Raw genomic sequence first — 21,952 nt, 5'->3', positions numbered from 1 at the left:
TAAAACAAAAATAAAACTGTTATAAGCAGACATAGGGACAACATTTCAAAATATTGATACATACAAACATTTTTTTGGATAAGACTGCAAAAATGCAGATAACAAGAGCAAAAATAGGCAAATGGAATTATATCAAAATAACAAGCTTCTAGAGCAAAGAAAATGATCACTGAAGTGAAGAGACAAGCTACAGCATAAAAGTATATATTTTCAAATATTCATCTGACAAAGGTTAACGTTCAGAACATATAAGGAACTAAAAATTTCAACAACCCCCCAAATAATACAGTTAAAAAGGGGGAAATCATCTTATTAGATGTTTCTCAATACGAGAAAAACAAATTGCCCAATAATACACACAAAAAATGTTTGACGTCACTAATCAACAAGGAAATGTAAGTCAAAATCACGATGAGATAGTTTTACTGTGGTTCAAATGGCTATTATTTAAAAATCAAAAATACAGAACCTGGTAACATATAGAGAAAAGAGAGCTTTTATATACTGCAGGTGGGAATGTAAATGAAGACAGCTGCTAGGGGAACAGTGCAGTGGGGTGAACCTGCGGCACACATGCTGCGGTGGGCACTTTGTTACCACTGACAGCTCTAACAGATTTGCCAGAGGCGCCTCAAAAACCTGAAAATAGATCTATGATACAATACAGGTATCTCATTTCTGAGTACATCAAAATGAAATGAAATGAATGTATCCAAGAAATGCCTACACTCTTTTATTCTTTTATTTGTTTATTTTTAGTATATGTTTGGAGTACGTAGTGTTTACATTCCTTGTGCAGAGATGGTAGATGTACCCCCTAGATATGTACAGTTCTTATATGTTAATTAAAAAGGAAAGTCAAATTAAAAATATGCCGGGGCTGGGGATTTAGCTCAGCGGCATAAGCACCTGTCTTGCAAGCAGGCAGTCGTGAGTTTGATTCCCGGTACTGTTAAAAAGGAAAAAGACAAAAAAAAAAAAAAAAAATATGCCTCCTAGGGACTTAAAATATAGGAGGAGAGATAGGACACTAGAAGTGAATAGCATAGAAAGAGACTGGACATAACCAGGCGTAACACTCACCAGAGAGTTTTGCTTGCCCTTTCCCAGTCTACTTGCAAAGAGTCCTTCAGATCTCCTCTTATTTATCCATGGGGCAACAGACCAGTGATGGAGGTCGTTTTTTGCTCTCTTCTCTCCTTCCTGCTTCCCAGCAGGTACCTTCTCACCCTTGGCAGACATTGTGAGAGAGGGTGTCAGGCTTATGATGTCAGACAAACACCTAGAGCCAGAAGGCCTACACAAAGGTCAGAAAGAGTGATGCCAAAATAAAACTAAGAATGTACATTTTCTTTGGGAATGGTAGAGTAAATACAGTGGCCTTGAGTTCAGGATCCCCTGGTATCCACTGATAGAGACATGATAAATCAGATGTCTGCTGGCTTGGAGAGCTAGTAGGGAAAGAAGAATCCAAAGGAGGTAGCAGGTTGATTGTTCTCTTAGCCTGGGACTTGTATGTGATGCTATATTAGAAAAACATTGGACAAAACAGGGCTGAGCATTGACTCTGGTACCTGATTTTCTCAGCTTGAGAAAATGCAGCCCTCTTGGCTTATAAACTGTACATAAAATCATTGTCTTTGTGATGCAGGTTAAAAATACTGGTAATTGCAGCTCCTTCAGGGTGGCCAATTATTACATTCTTATAATTGGACTGGAAATTAACCCATTGTGTGTAGAACTGCCTGTGCCCAAACTTGTTTCTGGACAACTGGTTTGTGAAATACTAGCTTTAATGTGGCTTGGTACATTTTTGGAAAAGCTCACAGCACAAGTGGGTGGTGAGAAAACAGTGCCAGCTGTAGCCCTTCCTTTTCCCAGGCCTGCTACTAGAGTCCTAAAGTTCAAGCCATGAGAAGTTGTGCTTATTTGCCTGCTTTCTGGTGGACACAGGTGTAGAGCATGAAGATGTGAGTTCTAATCTAATCTAAATTTTGAGGCTAACATAGCAGGTTCATCCACTTTTAGAAATCCAGGTGTAAGGAGAAGCAGGTGCCCTGCACAATATAGTAAGGAGTAAAATGATGAGTTTGTTTATCTGGACAACCCTAAGGCAGGTCTAGGACTAGGATGATACAAGCAAGGTGGCAAACAAAATTAAAGGAAGCACCGGTTCTCAGTTACATTCAAGTACAGGGTCAGCCCTTGCTCCAGGCGGAAATTGAAGACCTGCATTGATTTTGTTCTGCAGTCCCCACTCTGCATTATGGATATCTGACTCTGGTCCTTACTGAGAGCAAGTGAAGTCTACGGTAGGGAGGGACTTAACAAGACTTAGGACAATGGAGGCTCATAGAAGCATTCTTTTCTCCTTGACCTTAGTAATTGAAGCCTGAATTTATTTGGAGTGATGATCAGTGAACCAAGTTTAATGAAATATGAAGAAATATTGCCCCAGCAGTCTTATAGCCTTTTACTGTTCTGTGTGACAGAGAAGCAGACATACATATTGTAGGGGACAGGGAAGGCTGCCTTGAAAAAGCTGACTGAGCTGAGAGAGGCTTATTTTGCCATTTTGATTCTCTTTTGTCATGCAATTTGGAAGCTTCGAAGGGACTTGTGAGAAAGGAGGTCGGGGAGTAGAAAACAGTATGGAGAGATAGAAATCTGACTCCATGGAACTGTTAATAGTGCTATCATTGAGTCTCATAATGTGACAGGTCTTTGAAGAGCTGTGACTGAGAGATGAAATAACTGCCTTTAGGTCTTCCTAAAAAAGGGCATAGCAGTAATTAACACCCAGGACTGTCTGATTCTAAATCTTAGGTATTATCCTGTATTGCTGTGCAGATGCCTCCTGGGGACAGAGCTGGAATTCAACTCCTTCCCTAACTCTGTGACAGGGTTTCTATCAATGTTTCTGGGCAGCTTGTGCTCCCCTAACCTGATGCTAGACTAAACCTCTGCTGTTTCCTTCTGCAGGCTAAATCTAAAAAGGTCAGCTTCTCTTCTGAGGCTTCGGATGCCTGCATAGTTTGTCCCTGGAAGGGGCATACCCTCAAGGCTTCCTTTCTAGCCTCTACTTGCTGAACTAGATTAAGTTTCCATGAAATATTTATGCTTCATTCTAAGGCATTGGAAAGTGTGCTCATAGGGATCAGCTGGCTTGAACAGCAAGTCAAGTTGAAAAGAGGCCATCTGTCATTCCACTGCCTTGTCCTTTACCAAGGGAAGCAGAAGAAGAATTCTGGCTGGGGCATCTCCATATCTCAAGGGCAGGGTAGGATCAGAAGGAGCCTGTCCAAGGCCAGAAATCTGCAGGTAACAGCCCAGAAACTGGATTATTGTCAAGAAAACCATTCATCCATGAGATATGGCAAGGCCCCCTAAGTGTAATTTTCAGCTTCCAGTCATAAACCACGGCTGTGGAATCTCCCTACCCCCCAGTCTACTCCCAGATACTCAGGATGCTCTTGACAATCAGACCATTCCTTTTGTCGTGGAGACTGAGATTTCCAGCCTGGGTTTAACCTTTGAATTGTATTCATATTGGGATTCAGGTTTGCCTAATTGCTTAGAGGACTCTGAGAGGTCTCTCTCTCTCTCTCTCTCTCTCTCTCTCTCTCTCTCTCTCTCTTGCTCTCTGTGATATTTTAATTAAAAACATGGATAAAAGAGCTCGTGTTAAGGGGAGAGAATATCAAAGACCCTAAGTTTGAAAGGGAGAGGTGAAGGTGAGATGGGAATGGTGGATGCTCTCTGCTAGGAAGAAGGAGTCACAACAAAGGATTTGTGCCAGTTCCTGGAGTTACATCCCTGTAATCTTGATGAGAAACTTAAGGTGGCACTGGATCAGGCTCCTGGCCCCAGGTGGTGTTTTGGGCTTTGCAAGGATGAAATCTTTGCTGGTGACCTCTGGCCACCTTCAGAGCAGAATGTAGTGACTGTGCCAATCCTCAGCTAGACAGGAATAGTGCTGATGGTACCTCAGCTACTGGCCTTGTGTGATAGTTGAAAACATTATGTGTCAGCTTGATTTGACCATCAGGTGCCCAATAGTTGTTCAAAGATGATTCTGGATGGATCTGTGAGGCTGTTTTCAGATGAGATTAATATTCATTTGGTAGACTGAACAAAGCAGGTCACTCTCCTTATGGGAGGGGGTCTCATTCAATCAGGTAAGGGTCACAGAACTGAACACAGTGTTGACTTTCCATTGAATAAGAGAATTCTGCCTGACTTTGGACTGGGATATCAGCTGAGTATGTCAGTTTCAAAATAGTTATAAGGTAATTTCTTATTATAAATGTCTTTGTTGTTTGTATTTACTATAATATATCATATCTATATCTTATATCATTATATATATACTATTGTATGTCTCATGTATAATACACACATATGGGTAAGATGTATGTATGTGTCACATATATCTTATATGTGATTCAGCTTGAGATTTTTTTGACATTATGATGATGGAAAAGCAATATCCATCAGTAGAAACTGTACTTTGGATTTTAAATTTGGGCTTTTTCCCAGGCTAGTGATATGCGGTATAATCCTGTCTTGTGATGCTGAGCAGGGGCATGCAGCTCCCAGTTAGCCATACAATGATGAGGGGAAACAATGAATTCTCTGCAGTGTGCTGTTTCTAAGCTATGGCTTTCCACAGGTTAGGTGGAATAGATGCATTTTCAATGTATTTGCAACATGTTTATCAAGGTAGAACACCAACTGTAAGTCAAGGAATTCTATTTTCTCTGGAGAACCCCTAAACAATTCAGTCTGTCAAAAGATGTCTTTATGATACTGTTACAGGCAGCTGAGTTAGTTAGAAATATTACAGGAAGTCAGACAGGGCTGATCCCTCAAAGGAGCCAGTCAGTGCAGAAGACCAGATACCCTGCAACCTTGGAGGTGACAGAAACCTCTGCTATGGGCCACGTCTCAAGACAAAAGGCAAAGCAAATACACTCACATCCTAAGGATTGATAGTCTAGATAGTTCTCTATCACCCTGAGGAACCTAGAAGTCACCATCCCAACCTCCTACAGGAAGAGTCACTGTTCTTTAAGCATGCCTGCTTGCTAATGGCTTGCTTCCCCATTTGTTCCTGATTTAATACATTTTACAATTAATTAATGTTATTGGTTGATCACAGTTTTCATCTTATGCCCACCTTGCAAGTTCCCATTTTTCCCCACCTTGAACCTGTCTCACCTTGTGGTTTTACTCTGTAAAAGTCTGTAGAAAAGACAGTCTTTGGCAACCTGCTTGGGACCCCTTCTGTCTCTCTCCCAGTCAGAAGCTTTCTTTCTCTGTATAAATATATTCTGCTCTTAACTTCTGTTGTTCCTAAAATTCATTCTTTGATTTTAGAGAAAATGAACTCATACCAGACATATGGTAGGTTGGGAGTTTTGTTCCCCTATATCAGTATCATGATAATTCACATTAGAAGTAATGGCCACTGCCATGAAATAACCAAAGGCTGCCTGAAGAACATACTGGAAATTTCTATATTTTACAGAAATTTTTAATGGAGGTAGATTATTTCCTTAGATTTGGTGAGCACTAGCGCAAGGTGAGCATCTTTGGTAGGCTCTAAAATTAGCTCCCAAAGATGTTCATGTCCCAGTGCCAAGAACCTGTGAATGTGCTACCTGGCTGGGCAAAAGGGCCTGAGTAGATGTGACTGGGTTAAGGATCTTGGTAGAGGGAGACTAGACTATCTTGGATGGTCTGATTGTATCTTCAGAGGTCCTTGTAAGAAGCAGGCAGGAAGGACAGAAGGATGGAGAGGGGATATGCTGATGAGACCAGAGATGGTGGTAATGAGCTTGGAAGATGGGAAAAGGGAGTTTGTGAGTCAAGGCATACAAGGACCTCGGAAAGTAGGAAAGGTATGGGAAACTAATCTACAGGAAATGTTACCTTCCCCTTGGGAAGCCTAGAGAGCAGTCTTTCTTCTAACACACGTGGCAGACAGACACTGAGTTCCTCCATAGTTGCTTTGATTCCTTTATAATGAACTTCCAAACTGACCCTCAAGCTATTTTTCCAAAATTTCATTTTAAAATGTCCTCATGGGTTTAGGAGGGTTTTCCATTGTGCATCCTTCTTGGCTAGGTTTCTTCTGACCACCTTAAAACATCGTACTTAGAGCAGCAGTTGCATTTCTTGGAAATGCTTCAGATTTTGCAATTTATTCCTCCTGTATGTAAGGCAGGACTAGCTCATTGGCAGTAAGAATGGCACAGGGGCCTCTCTCTGTTTGAGGTAGGCATCCTATTAGACAAAATGGCTTGGTTATCTGATTTGCATGCTTTGATGTACAGGAGAGGTGACCTGAGGTTATTTTTATCTTGAAGACCCGGTAAGAGAGAGCACTGCTAAGCAAACAGACACTAATGGGGAGCAGTGGTGGTGGTGCAATTCTTGCTAGGGAATGAGGCTGAGATTCTGTTTTCTTGCTCCCCACCCATTTTGTAGTTTTTCTAAATTTGGCTTAGTTTCCTAAATAATCTGATTTGCACATTCTGTCTTTGTGTTTTCTTTAACCTATTTTTAGATCCCTTGATTCAGCTTTGCTGGCAGCTGCTCTTCCTCTAAATACTTGAAAACCCTCCAATTCCACAGGCAGATGAGGCAAAGACTTAATGGCTGGGAAGCCACCCTCTTCCTGCTACTGATTCCCTGATGGCCTGAGGCTCTGCAGGGTGGCCACTTGCCCACAGCTGGCATTCTCCATGGGAACACTCCAGCTAGGGTTTTCTCACATAATGTTAAAACTCAAGTCGCAGGCTGTGGATGCAACACCTGGCAACATTTTGAGGTGGCCAGCTCATCTTTCTTTCTGAAAACATATGATTGTTCTTCTAAGGTTTTCTCTAAAGGCCTGGGCAGAAGCAGGATTCTGATTGATTACGTAGTAAATATATGCTTTTTAATCTCAACTAAATACTACTTTATGATCTTTACTCTGACATTCATTGCTGGGGCAATTTTTCACTAGATCATGGCATCGATTGGCTACTATCTGGGTTCAAATCTAAGCTTTGCTATTTGTCACCTATATGAATGTAATAATTCTTTGTGCCTCAGTTTTCCCTTTGCAATATGGGCATGGTAATCATAATATTTACATCCTGTGCCACCACCCCTGGCTTATGGTAGATTTCTTAACACAAACCTTAAAAACCAGGAGAACATGGAGTGTAGTATTTCAAGCCTACAAGTAAAGAACTTCCAACCCAGACTAAACATCTAGTGAAACTATGTTTCAACATTGTTAGAGGAATGAGATATTTCCATGACAAAGAGCACCACGAGAAATTCATGACTGCCAAATCATCACTCCAAAAACTTCTCAAAGATATCATAAAAGGACAATAAAGCCAATAATGCCAAAACACCTAATAGAATGAATACATCAGATAGAGTGAGCAGTTAAGTGGAGATGGGAATATGGGAAGAATCAGCAATAGGAAAATAATGCCATGACAGGAACAAGTCTTTACCTTTCAGGAATAACTGTCAAAATGAATGGCCTCAACTTCCCAATTAAAAGAATATACTGGCAGTCTGGAGCCAAACAACAGCCACAGTAACAACAGCAACAACAACAACAACAATCCAATGGTATGTTGTATACAAGAAACATATTTAATCCAAAAAGAAATTTATAGGTTATAATTTAAAGGATGGAAAATAATATTCCATGAAATGGTAGCCCCAAAATGAGCAGGAGTAGTTAGTTATCCTATTTTCAGACGAAGAGGACTTCAAGCCAAAACTGATTAAAAGATGCAAAGAAGATCACACTGGTTAAAGGAACAATTCAGTAGGAAGAGATACTAATTATACATGTTTATCAACTGAGCACTGACACAACCAACTTCATAAAACACGCATTGCTAAATATAAAAGATCAAGTAAACATCAACCCCATTACAATGGGGAATCTGAATACCCTATTGTCAAAAATAGGTCAACCAGACCTCACCAAAAAACAACAACAAAGAAATATTAGAGTTGAAACATACCTTTGAACAAATGGGCTTACTAGAAACCTATAGAATCTTCCATCCAACAATAGAGTACACATTCTTTTCCGCAGCACATAGAATTTTATCCAAAATAGACCTCATACTAGCCACTTAAATAAATACTAAAGAATCAAAATTATTCCATGCATATTATTATTATAGTGTAGTAAAACTAGAAAGTAATGGTAAAAGAAACCATAAAAATTATACACATATACAGAGATTAAACAATACAGTCTTGAATACCAATAGGTTACAGACAAAATCAAGGAAAAAATTAATTATTTGACTCAAAAGATGATACCAGTACAACATATAAGAACCCATGGAATACAATGAAAATAATAATGAAAATAATCCTAAGAGGGAAACTTATAGCCATCAATGTCAGAAAAATAGATCAAGACAAAATAAGTAATCTAGTGATACACCTCAAGATCTTATAAAACAAGAACAATGCAAATCTAAAGTTAGCACAAGGAAGGAAATTACAATGATCATAGCAGAAATTAATAAAATTGAAACTGTCAAAGCAAAGAATCAATGAATCAAAAATATGGTTCTTCAAAGAAAAACAAAACAGATAAACCTTAGATAATATCAAAAGAAAAAAAAAAACCTGTATCATTGCAATTCAAAATGAATAAGGAAAGTTTACAATGAACTCTGCCAAAATCCAGATTTTGAGCAACTACAATGAAAACCTGTACTGTAATAAGTAAAAAATCCAGATGAAATAGGTAAATAGTGGGATACATATGAATTACCAAAACCAAAGCAAGATGATATAAAAACCCTGAACAAACCAATACCAGGCTATGAAACTGAAGTAATAATATAAAAAGTCTACCAACTAAGAAAAGTCCAGGGCCTGCTGAATTCATCACTTCTATAAAAATTTCATGGAAGAGCTAATATTGATAATATTCAAATGCTTTAATGAAATTAAAATGGAAAGAATACTACCAAATTTATTCCTGGAAAGTGTTACCCTGATTTTACAATCAGATAAAGATCCAACAAAATTAGAAACTTCAGGCCCATCTCTTTAATAAGTGTAGATGTACCTAGGTGTCCCCCAAAGCCTCATGCAGTCATGGAGGGCAGGGTTTTTGGAAGTGGCTGGATTTAGTTTGTGATTGATTCATGGTCCAATGCTGGGATTATGAGTGTGAGTGCTACACCCACCCTGTGGAGAGGAGTCTACATACAGTAGAAGGAAGGAAAAGAGGCCTTCTCGCTTGCTGCTTTTGTTGCTTTTGCTGTCTTCTGCCGCCATGAAGTTAACCTCTGCCATGTCACCTTTCCTTGGAGCCAGCTGATTAGGGGCTAAAATCTCTACAAACTGTGAACTAAATAAACCTGTTCTTTCTTTATTTTGGGTGTCAAGTATTTTGTCCCATCAATGAAAGAAAAAAGAAAAAAGCAATGAAAGAAAAAACTAAGGTATTTATACACAATGGGAAGCTACTATCCTGTAGAGAAGAACAAATTTGAATCATTTGTAGATAAATGGATGCACCTTGAGAACACAATGTTAAGTGAAATAAATTAGACACCAAAGTTTAAATAACACATGGTTTTTCTAAGTATAAGTTATTTAAAAAGCAAAATAAAAGACAAATAATAGGAAACAGGGTGCTAGATCTTTTGAAAATGGGAAAGGGGCCAAAGGACAGAAACAAGAAGAGGTTGGAGAGGGGAAGAACATTAAAAAAGAATTAAGATGTGTTATGCACATGTATCAAGTCCCTGGGATGAGTGTAATCACTGTGTACTATAAACATGTACTACTAAAAGTAAATTTAATTAAAATAAAATAAATACGTGTGTTTGTACAGTGGCCGACACATAACACACTCTGCAAGGTGATTAGCTATTATTTCTCCTAGGCTTTTGTAGCACTCTCAAGCCCCACCCCTTGACCTAAATACTTGGATGACCTTGCAGCTATCTTCATTACTAAGAAAACAGAGGTCCCAGCTAGAAATGATTGAATTATTTTGAATAATAATGATTTTAATAATTAGTAACAATGCAATATATAATATCTTTATGTGATGATAATAATGATGATTCAATAATTATCTGAATGATAAAACTTATATCTCAAGGATGCTCATTCTTTGTTTCCAATCTCAAAGAGCAAATAGCTCTGCCTTCCTGTCAGCACTAGCCTTTCACCATGGCCCTTTTTCTTCTTGTGCCCTAAATCTGGATCTCTAGCATGTTCTTGTCCTGTGTAGGTTTTCTTCACAGGGACACTCATAACTGCAAGGAAAATCATCGGTAAAACACATTCATGGTGGAAAAAAAGCACAAATAATTAAACTATAGAAATTTCCTGGAATCACAACTTGGCTTTTTTCCATTCATACAAAATGACCCTTTTTTCCATTCATACAAAATGACCTCTTTGTCAGTTTTGTTACTTTATGCCTGGGTTTCCAAGTGTTTCCAGGACCTCTACTCTACCGAATGAAACTGCTCTACCTCAGCTGGGTGCTGGGGCATCTAAGGTTTGTATATGTTTCCCTCAAATAATTGTGTACTACAGGCTTGGTCACCAGCCCACAGTACTGTCAGAGCAGTGAAATCTTCAGGAGGTGGGGCTAGCAAGAGGAAGGTTGCTCTTTGGGAGTGTGCCATTAAGTGCAAGACTGGGTCCCTGGCCTCTTCCTCACTCTTTACTTCCTGGTCTCCATGAGGTGAGCAGCCTCCTCTGCCACACACTATCATAATGTGCTCTCTAGCCATAAGCCCAAAGCAATAGGCCCAAACAATGGCACCCTGAAACCTCTGAAATGATAAACCAAAATAAACTTTTCTCCTGTGTTGAACTGATTTATTTAGGCATGCATTATGGTGATGGAAAACTAACATAGGGGCTCCTTGTACATCACCTAGAATCTATCTATAACTCCTGGGAAGCCTTTGTGATCTCTGATCCTTTGCTCCTGCTCTTGTACTTCCCTGGAAAAATTCTACTTGTCATTCAAGCTTCAGATAAAATATTGTCTGTTTGGTAAAGCCTTGTCTTCTAACTACCTACAGTCAGTAATGATTGCTGCCAGTGTGTTCTGTCATGTTAAGCTCAAATCTCTAATAAATCACTTGCCATATCCTAACACCTGTACAGGTTCCCATATACATGATTCTCCAGATTCACAAGGTTTGGCTGCTGTTTGGCAATTTTCTTTGGGTCATCAGTGGGAGTGCCTGAAATACAGGCAAGCAAGTGCTTTCCCCAAGGCTTGTTTGAATAGATATTTAATTTGTATTTGGAATTTGCATTGCAAGAACAGTCCTAAATTTTGACAATTGGGCCAGGATTTAAGGATGAGTGCTTTTAACAAGGCTGGAACATGCTGCTGGCATGGGGCTGCATGTTCGGATCCACACTCTCAGGAAATGGACCTGCTGGTCCTGGCTTTCATATAATACTGTGCTCTTTCTTTTCCTGCTTGTCTCTGTGGTGATGTCCATGGTTTCTCTTTTGCTCATTAGCATTATGACTGCTGAGCCCCATTTATTTTAAACCCAATTCTTTCTTCTTTGTCTTCTTTCCTTCCATAAATTGCTTGTGATGAACACCCAGAGGATAAGAATTGCGCCACTTTGACTTCCATCTTTAGTGTTCATAGTGACAGACACACACTAGGAGCTTGAAGAAATTCAAGAATAATTGAGTTTGATGTCTGCTTCTGGCTTTGCTAGTGAATTGCTCTTTTGCCAGCAAGTTAAATCCTCCCAATTTTTATTGTTGTCAAAATAAAGGGAGTATAGTATCTGACAGTAGATATAAGTTAGAGAACTGGATTCAAAGAAGTCTGCCTAATAAAGAATCAATGGATAATCAATGCTAATCAATAAACTGGAGATGGTGAATGTATATGACATGCATAGTGGTCTTATAGGACAGCAAGAAGCCCAGGTAGAGCCCTTTCTAGGGTGGAATCCTTCCAAGCTTTTGGTTTGCAGTGCTCTCCAGAAACACAGCTAAGGCAACACCCATGAGAAAAATTCTCTTCAAAGAATCTCATTTTGGGGTAAAACAATAGGGAACTGTGATTGGGAGCTGCCCTGGTCCCAATCTAACTCAAGTTAACAGAAAACACTTAACTACAAAAAGTACCAATGTCTGGTTTTTTTTTTTTTTCCAATTTAAAAAAATTAATTCAAAATTTAGAAATTTTGTGAAAATCAAGTATCTGGAAGGACATAAGTTACTTTTAATCTTAATGCCAAGAGTATTTGTATATTGAAGTATTTTCTTCTCTTTAGTGTGTTGCTCTATCTCTTTTGGCATTATTTTTTGTTATTCTAGCCTTTATATTTTCTGCTTCTTACTTTCAAAAGCTTGCCATATATTCTGAGCATATTTATGTCCTCTCAGGCCTCAAAAGCATAATTTTTAATCCTTATTTTATTACAAATATAATTACAAATAATAATTATTATAATAAACCGAAGGATTCAGATGCATATATAGTAGAAACGGGAAAAAATTGTTCTGCTCCAATTCTACTTCCCAGAGGAAATCACTACTAATGGTTTTTTTCCCCTTTCTGGGAATAGCCTGTAATTTAAATTTTAAGCAAATAAATAAATGGCATTATATCATTCTGCTGCTTGCTCTTAAAAATATTAGCATTTTTGGGTACTTTTCAAAAATTAAGAATAGTGAAAGTCTAATTTAGCATAGCTACTCAATATTCTGTTACTGAATATTTTCATTGCTTAGCAGTTTTAGTATCCTAAAAAATGCTGAGATGAACATCCAAATGTATACTTCTTTGTCTATAAGAGGAGTAAGAGTGTTCTGAATAGCTCCTGAATGCTAAGCAAGTCAGCACAGAAGATTCAGCCTCCTACAGACCTCCTAGCTTTGGTCTCTCCTTGAATTCTCCTCTCTTTTCAGTGAGACTCTCAAACTGGTATGGATTTGGTTACATTTGGTTTTGTGAGTCATTGAGACCCAAGTCCTCCAGCTTGTGACTCAGTGAGGGTATTTTCCCATAGGAGGAGAAGCTTTGAGACATGCAAATTTGCAGACACAGCCTGTAGGGAAATGGGTTTCTACTATCATTCACCATGAACAATAAGGTTGATAAGGAGGAAATGGGCCCCTTGCTGAAGTGGAAGTCTTTCATCTCCATGTCTGCTGCTGGGCGTTTGTAGAAGACATAACTTTGGGAAATGAAAAATGCGAAGCATGTCAGACAATTAAAGGTGGAGAATATGTTGGGATGTAGCACAGTGGTGAAGCACTTGCCTAGCACGTGGGAGGCCCTAGGTTCCATATCAGCAACACAGGGTTTGCAGGAAAAGTAAAGGACGTTGTTTTCAGTCTTCTTAGAAAGGTCAGATCAACTGCAAAATGAAAGTAATAACAGATGAAGCAATATAGGGCAGGACTACAGCTTTTACAGTGTTTGCTCTGGAGAGTACTCAGGGCAGATAGGAATGTATGTCTCTGCACATGACAGGAAAATGTGCTTCATGGGAAAAGGCTGGGGAAGGTTCATGGTTCACTGAGCATGAGCAGGAAATCACATCCTCCCAGATATGCAGTGATAAGGGAGGAATCTTGGGACCTTGAGGAGCACAGCTGATGTGCATTTATTCCAGGCAAGAGATGTAGTTCAAGGGTTCTAGTGGCTATTTCTCTTTTCCTCAAGCATAATTTGGCTCTGGGGGTCATCCCCATATAATCACTTTCCTGAAATGGTTCATTGGGGAAAAAGATCAGTTTAGAAGCAAAGAAGAAACCATGAAGGTGTGGACTGTTCTTTACATTCAGAAGTGGCAGTTAATGATGGCAGGAGTGGGGGATGGGGCTCCTCAGAGACTATGGGACTTATGCCTGGTGATCACAAGTCTCTAACCATCTGGTCTAGATCTGTGTATCAACTGGAATTCAATCAGAGAAGCAAGACACTAGGCTATTTATACACACATCACTAGTACCACATGCTATAGACCTAAAAAACAAAGACTAGGGAGATTCTCCAAATGATAATATTTATTTCAGAGTAGAAGAGCACTGCAACGGGAATAAAAGTACTGTCATAAACTATGAGCATATACAAAGAGGTTGAGGCAAGAGGAAAATTTTAAAGACAAAATAGAGATTACAATAGATATTTTGGGAAAATAACCCTGGGCTATTTGGCTAATGTGATAACTCGGACCCTGGTATAAAATCTAAGGAAGCAAGAAATTAAAATTTGGGGAGCAAAGGCTTTATTTTAGACCAGGCCCGGTGACACAACCTCCAGGAGCCAATTTGGAGACTGCCCCCCTGACAGCTAAAAGTCAGGGCTTTTATCTTGTAAATCCACAAACAGCTGCTAGTCACACAATGTAAGGAAGAGGATGGGGGTGTGGTGCAAACAGAAATGGCAATTACACGTCTTGGGAAGAGCAAGATCAGGTAAGGGTTGTGCTAACAAGCAAGTCTCCCTGCATACAAGCAAGTTTAGATAAGAAGAAATCTTGTTTTTCTTAGCAAAGAATAGAGAAGTCTAATGGCAATTAACAACCTTAGCTACCTTACTTTAGCACCACAACTGTTATTTGTAGAGGGCAACAATGGTTAACATATCAATTAGGTAAGATTTTACAATTCTTTACACAGGAGAGCACTGATTAACATATCAATCCTTTACCCAGAGGGAAAAGGAAAACACATATACAGTAAGGCCAAGTTACAGGTATTGCTGTGATACAAATATAACGAAGCTATTTTTGTGAAGAATAGTACAATCTAATACAATCTAATGTAATTAACACAATTTGTGACAGGCCACTGGGTAGGGAAGGGGGTTGTCAGGAGCTATTACCTCAGGCCTTTGTTTTATGGCCTAGTTAGATGTGAAGGGAGAAGGGGAGGGGAAGCAGCAGGTGGCGCTTATACAGAACAGGCTTCACGGTGTGATAGTTAGGGGGGCTTAGGTTATAACAGCTAATAACAGTAGTGTCTATCTGAAGTTGAGTAGACACTTGCTGGGCAAAAGTCTTGTAGAAATGCCTTTTGTGTAAGGTTGTAGTGATCTCTGTGCAAACTTGTGGCCCACTAGCCTACAGTGATAGTTACTATCAGGAAATCCTTTGTAAGAATCTTTGCTGCATGAGCCCTCAGCTTTATGTACTTTTGTGAGGTAAAGTTGACATAAATGTCTCCATTTTGGTTTTGACAGCTTTCACTTTTCTTTTACAATGCCAAATCTCTCCAACTAATTATATGTGTGTATTATATGCCAAACGTATACAACTAATTATATATGTATTATGTATAATATCATTATTTATTATATATAATATATTGTTATATATTATTATATATAATAATATTATATATAATATTATGTTACATATTTCAAGAGTTTCTACCAAAGTTAGATTGGTAACTTGACCAATTGGTAAGTTCAAATTCTTGCAATGTTCACACACATACATACACATACACACACACACATCCTATATGCACACATGTTTATGTGATGTAAAATAGAAGAGAGAAAGAATGAGTCTGTCAGATGAACTGAAATCCTTGTCAGTACTGGGTTATCCAGGCAGCATGCAGAAGCTGAGGCCCTTCACCAAGGACATACTTGGGCCAGGAGTTACAACATTTCAGAGGGGTTTGCAGTGGTGGTGAATATAAGGCATGTGTGTTGTGTTTCTTTTAAAACAACAGACATTAATGTCTGAGTTGTCTTTTCTAAACCTGCACCTCAGTATTCAGGTTTTATTGCATTGTTGGCACTTTGCCATAGATAAGTGGGTTTTGGGTTGCAGTTTGGCCATTCATCTTTACAGTGTTCACCATCACTGGTTGAGGGCAAATTAGGGCAATCACAGGTCAAATTGCTTCCTAACATGAGGGGCCTTGCTAGCAGATAAGTGAGAACAAGTGTATATTATGAAATACTATCTGCTACCCTTTTGCCAGAGAACTCCTATGAGAACTACTCTTGTAGTCCCCTAACCGCTAATCAAGGTGACATATTACAAAGCTCCTGGTTCTCTCTTTGACCACTTGTCACTCACCTCAATCTCCTGAAACCAGACTTCACCTCCAAACAGAGAGTGATAAAGTCTTTCTTTAACTTAACATAATACAGCTGTCCAGTGTACCAAGACACTCAACTTTTTTTCTTAAATATATTACATAGTCTTTTTTATTTTTATTTTTTTCTCTTTGAGTAATATACAGTCTCCTCCTAGGAAATTAATAGTGTCCTTTTTAGCCCTCTACCTTAATACTGAGTTGTAGATTTATATCTATGAGCCCTCTACCTTAATACTGAGTTGTAGATTTATATCTATGAGCACTAAATTTTATGTAAGATAATAAAGGGAACAAAGTGAGAAAGAAACAAAAATATTCAGTAATACAGACATAAATATTTTTATCAAAATAAGGAATAAACATTCATAAATATCACAGTGCTTGATGAAATGGATCACTAGGTTGAAGATGAGCTATACTGATCTTCTTTCACTATCCAATCCATAGTCCTTTTGTTTTCAACAAGCAACTCAGTTGACCATAATACCCTGGGTAGTCAGTGGTCCAACTCCTGAAGGATTTGGCCCATTATGAGTCCTGACTCAGTGGAATTATTGAATTTAATTTTGGCACCTGGAAATTTAAGAGATACCCTAGAGAATCTTCTTATTCAGACACACTTCTTCTCATACCTCTTATGTAATAGCACCCTAGTTTCCCCCAGCAGGCAAGATTGATGATCACAGCCTGAATGTTAACCATCCTCACCTTTGACCTCTTGATTCACTGGCACAAGGAGTCCAAAGTGGCAGGATGGGAGACTCAACTTCCTGTTCAATGAAATAATTGTTGGGCTGTAAGTGGAAACGTTTCTCCTTTTGGAATTAAGACTACTAGGCTGGCAGAGCCTAAAGTTGAGAGATGGCAAAATTTTTCTAGTAGATCAGTGGGTGGAATAGTGAATGGTGCTACTTTCATTTTTGACACTTGATTTCCAAACCTGTGACTCCTGGCTATGAGATATGGGATGCTATTGAGAGTGCAGTGTCCTTGAAGATGTGAGCCATTCTACCAGTGTTATGCTGTTTTCTTCATGCTGTAAGGGAGAGTTCAAAGGTCATCCCATATCCTGCCAAGCTAGCTGCTTCAGGATGATGAGGAGCACCATATGACAGTCAATCCCATGAATTTCATGAACATCATATCATCCCTTATTTTCTGTTCAGTGAGTTCTTTGGATGGAAGTCAGGCTGTTTGGAATACCACGAAGAATGGGGAATAAGGTACTCTGTAAGTCACACATGATAGTTTTGGGAGAAACTGAACTGGCAGGGAAGGCAAGTCCATATACAGAGTAAGTAGCTAAGAACAAAATATTTTGTCTTCCATAACAGAGGTTATACTAGGTAATCAACTTGGTATGCAATCATCCTGAGGAAAGGCTTCATACCTATGGCTCAGTGTTAGCTTTTGCTGTAGGCAGATTGATGCTCAAGATGGTCGAGACCTGATGGTAAATAGATGTCTATGTTCCCCAACTACATGTTCCTTTGTTAATGATTCTGCTGGTCATTGGCCAAAATTGTAAGGGAAAGAAGCTACTAGTATCCACAGAATAGGTCATCCTATCAATATGATTTTTAACTTTCTTCACTGATGAAATCCACCTTTATTAAGCATTGTGCATGAGGTACCATTATCTTCACATCCCATTTCTGTTCAGACAGCCTTACCCATGTACCCTTCCCTTAGATTTTCTTTTTGCCATTCATTTTTCAATCTTGCTCCTTAGTACCAGAATCTTCGTTCGAAACATTAACTACAGCTCATGAAGCAATTTAGACTCATAGTTTTTGACACCTGGCAAAATAAACCATCAGCCACCATACTCTACGTTCTACCCATTCAGAGAATTTTCCTCTACTGTCCTGGGTGGTTCTAGTGTGTGGATGCAGTGCTGGAGCCACTCATTTTCACAAGCAGAGTCATCTGTAAACTATGCTAAAAGGTTTGTTTTTCTTCCCTTGCTCAGGGAATGAATTTTATGGAACTCCCAATGAAGCCATAGATACAGGGTGAAAAAGAGAAGGTATTATAGTAGAAATAGAAACCAGGAGCATCTTGGACACTTCCTCAAGCAATTTATGTTCTTAGGACCTGCTCAAGAATGATCTCATGTGTACCGCTTCTATTTGATAAACAAGCCCTGCTGTGAATGCTGAATTTTATGGTTTGATGGGTCAGATAAACCTTAGTTTATACTAGGTAATTCTAATCATATAGTGAGTTGGTCTCCCATAGTCATTTTTTCTCTACCAAGGCTCAGTAACAAGAAAAGATTATTATTATTTCTTACAGTGAGAGTAGTTATTTGCAGAGAACCTCATGGCTTTGCTGAGTCTTCCCTGTAATTCACATAGTTACATATATCACTACTGTCAGTCATGAAATGTTATTCACAGTTAGATCTGTAGGTCATATGGTCTAAATGGTAGAGCAACTTGCATAGCAGCCTAAATCTATTTAAAGTCTTCTCTTGTTCTGGGACCCAGTAAAACCTAGAAGTTTTGGGGGCTATTTGATAAATGGGTATACATTACCTCAAAATTACCAATTCTAACATATATACTATTTTTGTGTTGTTTCCTATGTTTAGTGGCCTGGTACAGGAACTTATCCAGAACACTGAAAAAGATTGCTCCAGAGCATAAAATTTCATTAAGGTTTTGGGAATTTTATTTCCAAATAAATGGAAATGCTTTCTCAATGTGCTTAAAATCATTGTTCACAAGGTCCAATTATCATGCTGTCATAACTCTAGTATATTAACACTTGGTCCTGTCGAGTGAAAAAGTGGTCATATTTCTGTGCATTAGATTATGGCATAGAACTGGAGAGTTTACACTGCTCTAAGGTAGAACAGTGAAGGTATGTTGCCTTGTAAAAGAAACTGCTTCTGGTGGTCTTATTAATATAGCGTGTCCCAAATATTAAATGCCACATATTTTTGTTTTTTGAGATAGGGATTTGCTATGTAGTCTATGTTGGCCTTGAACTCATGGCAATCTCCTTGCCTCAGTCTCCCAAGTGCTGGGATTGCAGATATGTACCACCATGCCCAGATGTGATGGTTTTACTAAAACAAATAGAGAAAAAAACCATAGGCCAGGTGAGAGGGGGGTGTGTTGATTTTCTCCAGCAACAAAGCTACATCTGCAAGAGAAGCTGCAATAAAAGTCATCATCTGATTAATTTTAAGATAATTACTTTATCTCTAAGCTCTATAAGTCTTATACACAGGCCAACTACTATAGACTAGTTGGATAACAATGTAGCAGAAATCAACATCTTTGCACCTTCCAAGTTCTTGGTGGTGACAATAATTTTTAAAATCTCCCAAGACACATGGTATTGTGTTTAAGTAGAGACAATACTAGTGGCTTTTGTTTGGCCATTCTTATTGTGTATCCTGTCCTCAATAGGCTAGAAAAATAATGTGGGATTCTGCTCAATTTGTCTGAGCTAACTATGCATGCTGGAACTGATGGAATGATGACAGGATGATTTCAGGCCCCATTGGTTCCACCCTGATACAGAGCTAATCTAAATCTTCATGAATCATTTGGCTGCCATAAATGCTGACTCTGGTAGATTATAGAAACATTTTCAGTATTCAGAAATAGTGTTAGCCTTGTTCCATAATACCTGAGAAGTCTGGTTGTTACTGCTTTTCTGATACATAGTCATCTTAGTGAATGTCCACAGGTCATCTGGGAAAGATTGGGAGACATAAACACAGGATAAATTTTTAACACTATAGGAGGGCCCTTCCTCAAGCACAAGCATGAGGTTGGTGAGTCAGTTCAAGTCTGGGTGATGATCCAAAGACTATGATTTTCTCATTTGAGGATGTAAACTAGATTTCTGTTCACTTACAGATTTCTACTTATATAGGCAAATAAATCTTTTAAAGACTACTTATCCATTTAAATTTTAGAGGCAATATGGTTCACTAGTCACTGCACAAGATCTCTGTGAATCAGATTAATTTGTATTACTCCTCTGGTTGTGATTTCAGTTGGCCTTATTATTCCAGAATCCTATCATTCCCATTGCATTCAGGAATAATAATTTGATCATAAGCCATGCTCTAATAGTAGATCTACAAAGATGAGCAAACACAGAACTCTTCAAGGCTGTCAGAGGAGCATCCTTGCACTTTGATTTCATCTTGTATGTAATTCACAGTCTTGGTGAGGGATGTGTCTTTTGGATTCTTCCAGAATGGATGAGCAGATTTTAAATGATCATTGCATTTTAGCATTCCAACCTTTCTTAACTAAAAATTTTCCCTCTAGAGTACATCATTTGCATTTTAATATTATTTACTATAAATCATCTCTGAATATTTATTTTTGTTAGCCAGAAAACAAAAGTAAGAGCTATTCCCATATCCTTGAGCTAAAGCATGGAGTATAGATTCTTGGCTCAGTGAGCTCTTGTCAGTAAATTTGGTCTAAAATAAGTTTACACTCCTTCAAAAACTAAGACATGAGTGGAAAGAAAGTGATGAAGGAGCTAAGATAGAAAATAATAAAGATTTAATGAACTTACTGATTCCATTATGACATGTTCTGCAGAGGCTTCAGGTGACTATTAAGGTACACCTCTTAATTATCAAGGCAACTAATTTTTGTCTTACTTAGCTTATCCCTGGATTGTTAGCTCATTGTTGTTTGTTAGAATTGAAGTAACCAGACAACAGGATTGAGATTCTAGATTCTATACCTTTTCCTTTCTCTTGATAGGGAGAGCAACCCAAACTCCAACTTGCTTCTCAGTGAATGGGCACTGCTTTGTGGAAGTTATGAGTATTAGAGAGATTATAAAGAGCTTTGTTTGTAGTATACGTGTACCGAGTACCTGGAATTTGTTCTTGTCAGTAGAGTTAATTAGGGAATAAAACCTATTTTCATCTTTTCTTCTTAAATGTTTTGGAGCATTGTTTTTTTGTTTTTAGTTTATTAATTTCTCTTTGTAGATTCTAAATTTTATGGGATCAGCAAAGTATATCCTTGATATCCTTTGCAAATTTTACCTTTTGTATCCATAGCTACTTTTTTCCCAGCGAGGATTTGGGTAATGTGTCTGGAGTACCAAAGCATATTCAGGGCCAGTTTATTCCTGGGTAAACTTGCATGAAAATATTGCTTGACTGTGAGTGGTTCATAGCATTTACTGACCTTACTGTTCATCTCAAAAATATGTTTCTTAGTGCTTAAAAGAACACTTTTTGAAAGTCATTGAAGGAATGTGTGATATGGATGTAGGGGAAGACTAAATGGTTGTAGATCTTATACAAGGTGTTCTTTTCCTTAATTAAAATATATTTTAAAAACTTAACTTTTATAAACAAACAGGGTATGGCACAGTAATTTGGTACATAGAAAAAAATTCAGGGTGGGAGTATGCATTTAAGCATGAGCTATAGAGCCAGATGGACTGGGTTTAATTCTGGCAAAGGGAAGTTTAACCTCCATATATCTTGCTTCCCTCAGTTGTTAACATGGGGGACCCCATGCTTATCACAAAGGTTTGCTGTGAGAACAAAATAAATTAGCTCTCTACAGCCCTTTGAATAGTTTCTGGCACATTGTGCATGTGATCAGTGTTTGCTGTTGGAGCATGTCTCCTCTATGTACCATGCTTAGGAGTGTAACATTATGAGGGAACTCAGGGGAAAGGTATAAGGGAAAGCTTGGAACAGTCTTTGCAACTTTTCATGAGTTTTACATTGTTTAAAATTAAGTGCTATATGCAACAAAATATTGTAAAACCAGAAATACTCACCTGGTTCCAAAGCTTATACCTGTCATTAGATAACCTC

General features: G+C 38.4%; 1 long non-coding RNA gene across 1 annotated transcript in view; it reads right to left on the bottom strand.

Moving 5' to 3' along the window:
• LOC134478199 (uncharacterized) overlaps window positions 1-20,802 on the bottom strand; it is a 99,626-nt gene extending 78,824 nt beyond the window's left edge. Inside the window, exons 1-2 of the long non-coding RNA XR_010050684.1 lie at window positions 20,680-20,802; window positions 19,771-19,835 (exon numbers count right to left, since the gene is read on the bottom strand). This is a non-coding gene — a long non-coding RNA (uncharacterized LOC134478199). The remainder of the gene's footprint in view (window positions 1-19,770; window positions 19,836-20,679) is intronic.
• Window positions 20,803-21,952: the final 1,150 nt, after the last annotated feature.

This window comes from Cavia porcellus, unplaced genomic scaffold, assembly GCF_034190915.1.
Source record: "Cavia porcellus strain 051 isolate PalLab524CR breed Dunkin Hartley unplaced genomic scaffold, mCavPor4.1 scaffold_12, whole genome shotgun sequence".
NCBI classification, from domain to species: Eukaryota; Metazoa; Chordata; class Mammalia; order Rodentia; family Caviidae; genus Cavia; species Cavia porcellus.
Note: the sequence above shows the minus strand (reverse complement) of the source record. Positions and strands in the feature narration are given on the sequence as shown.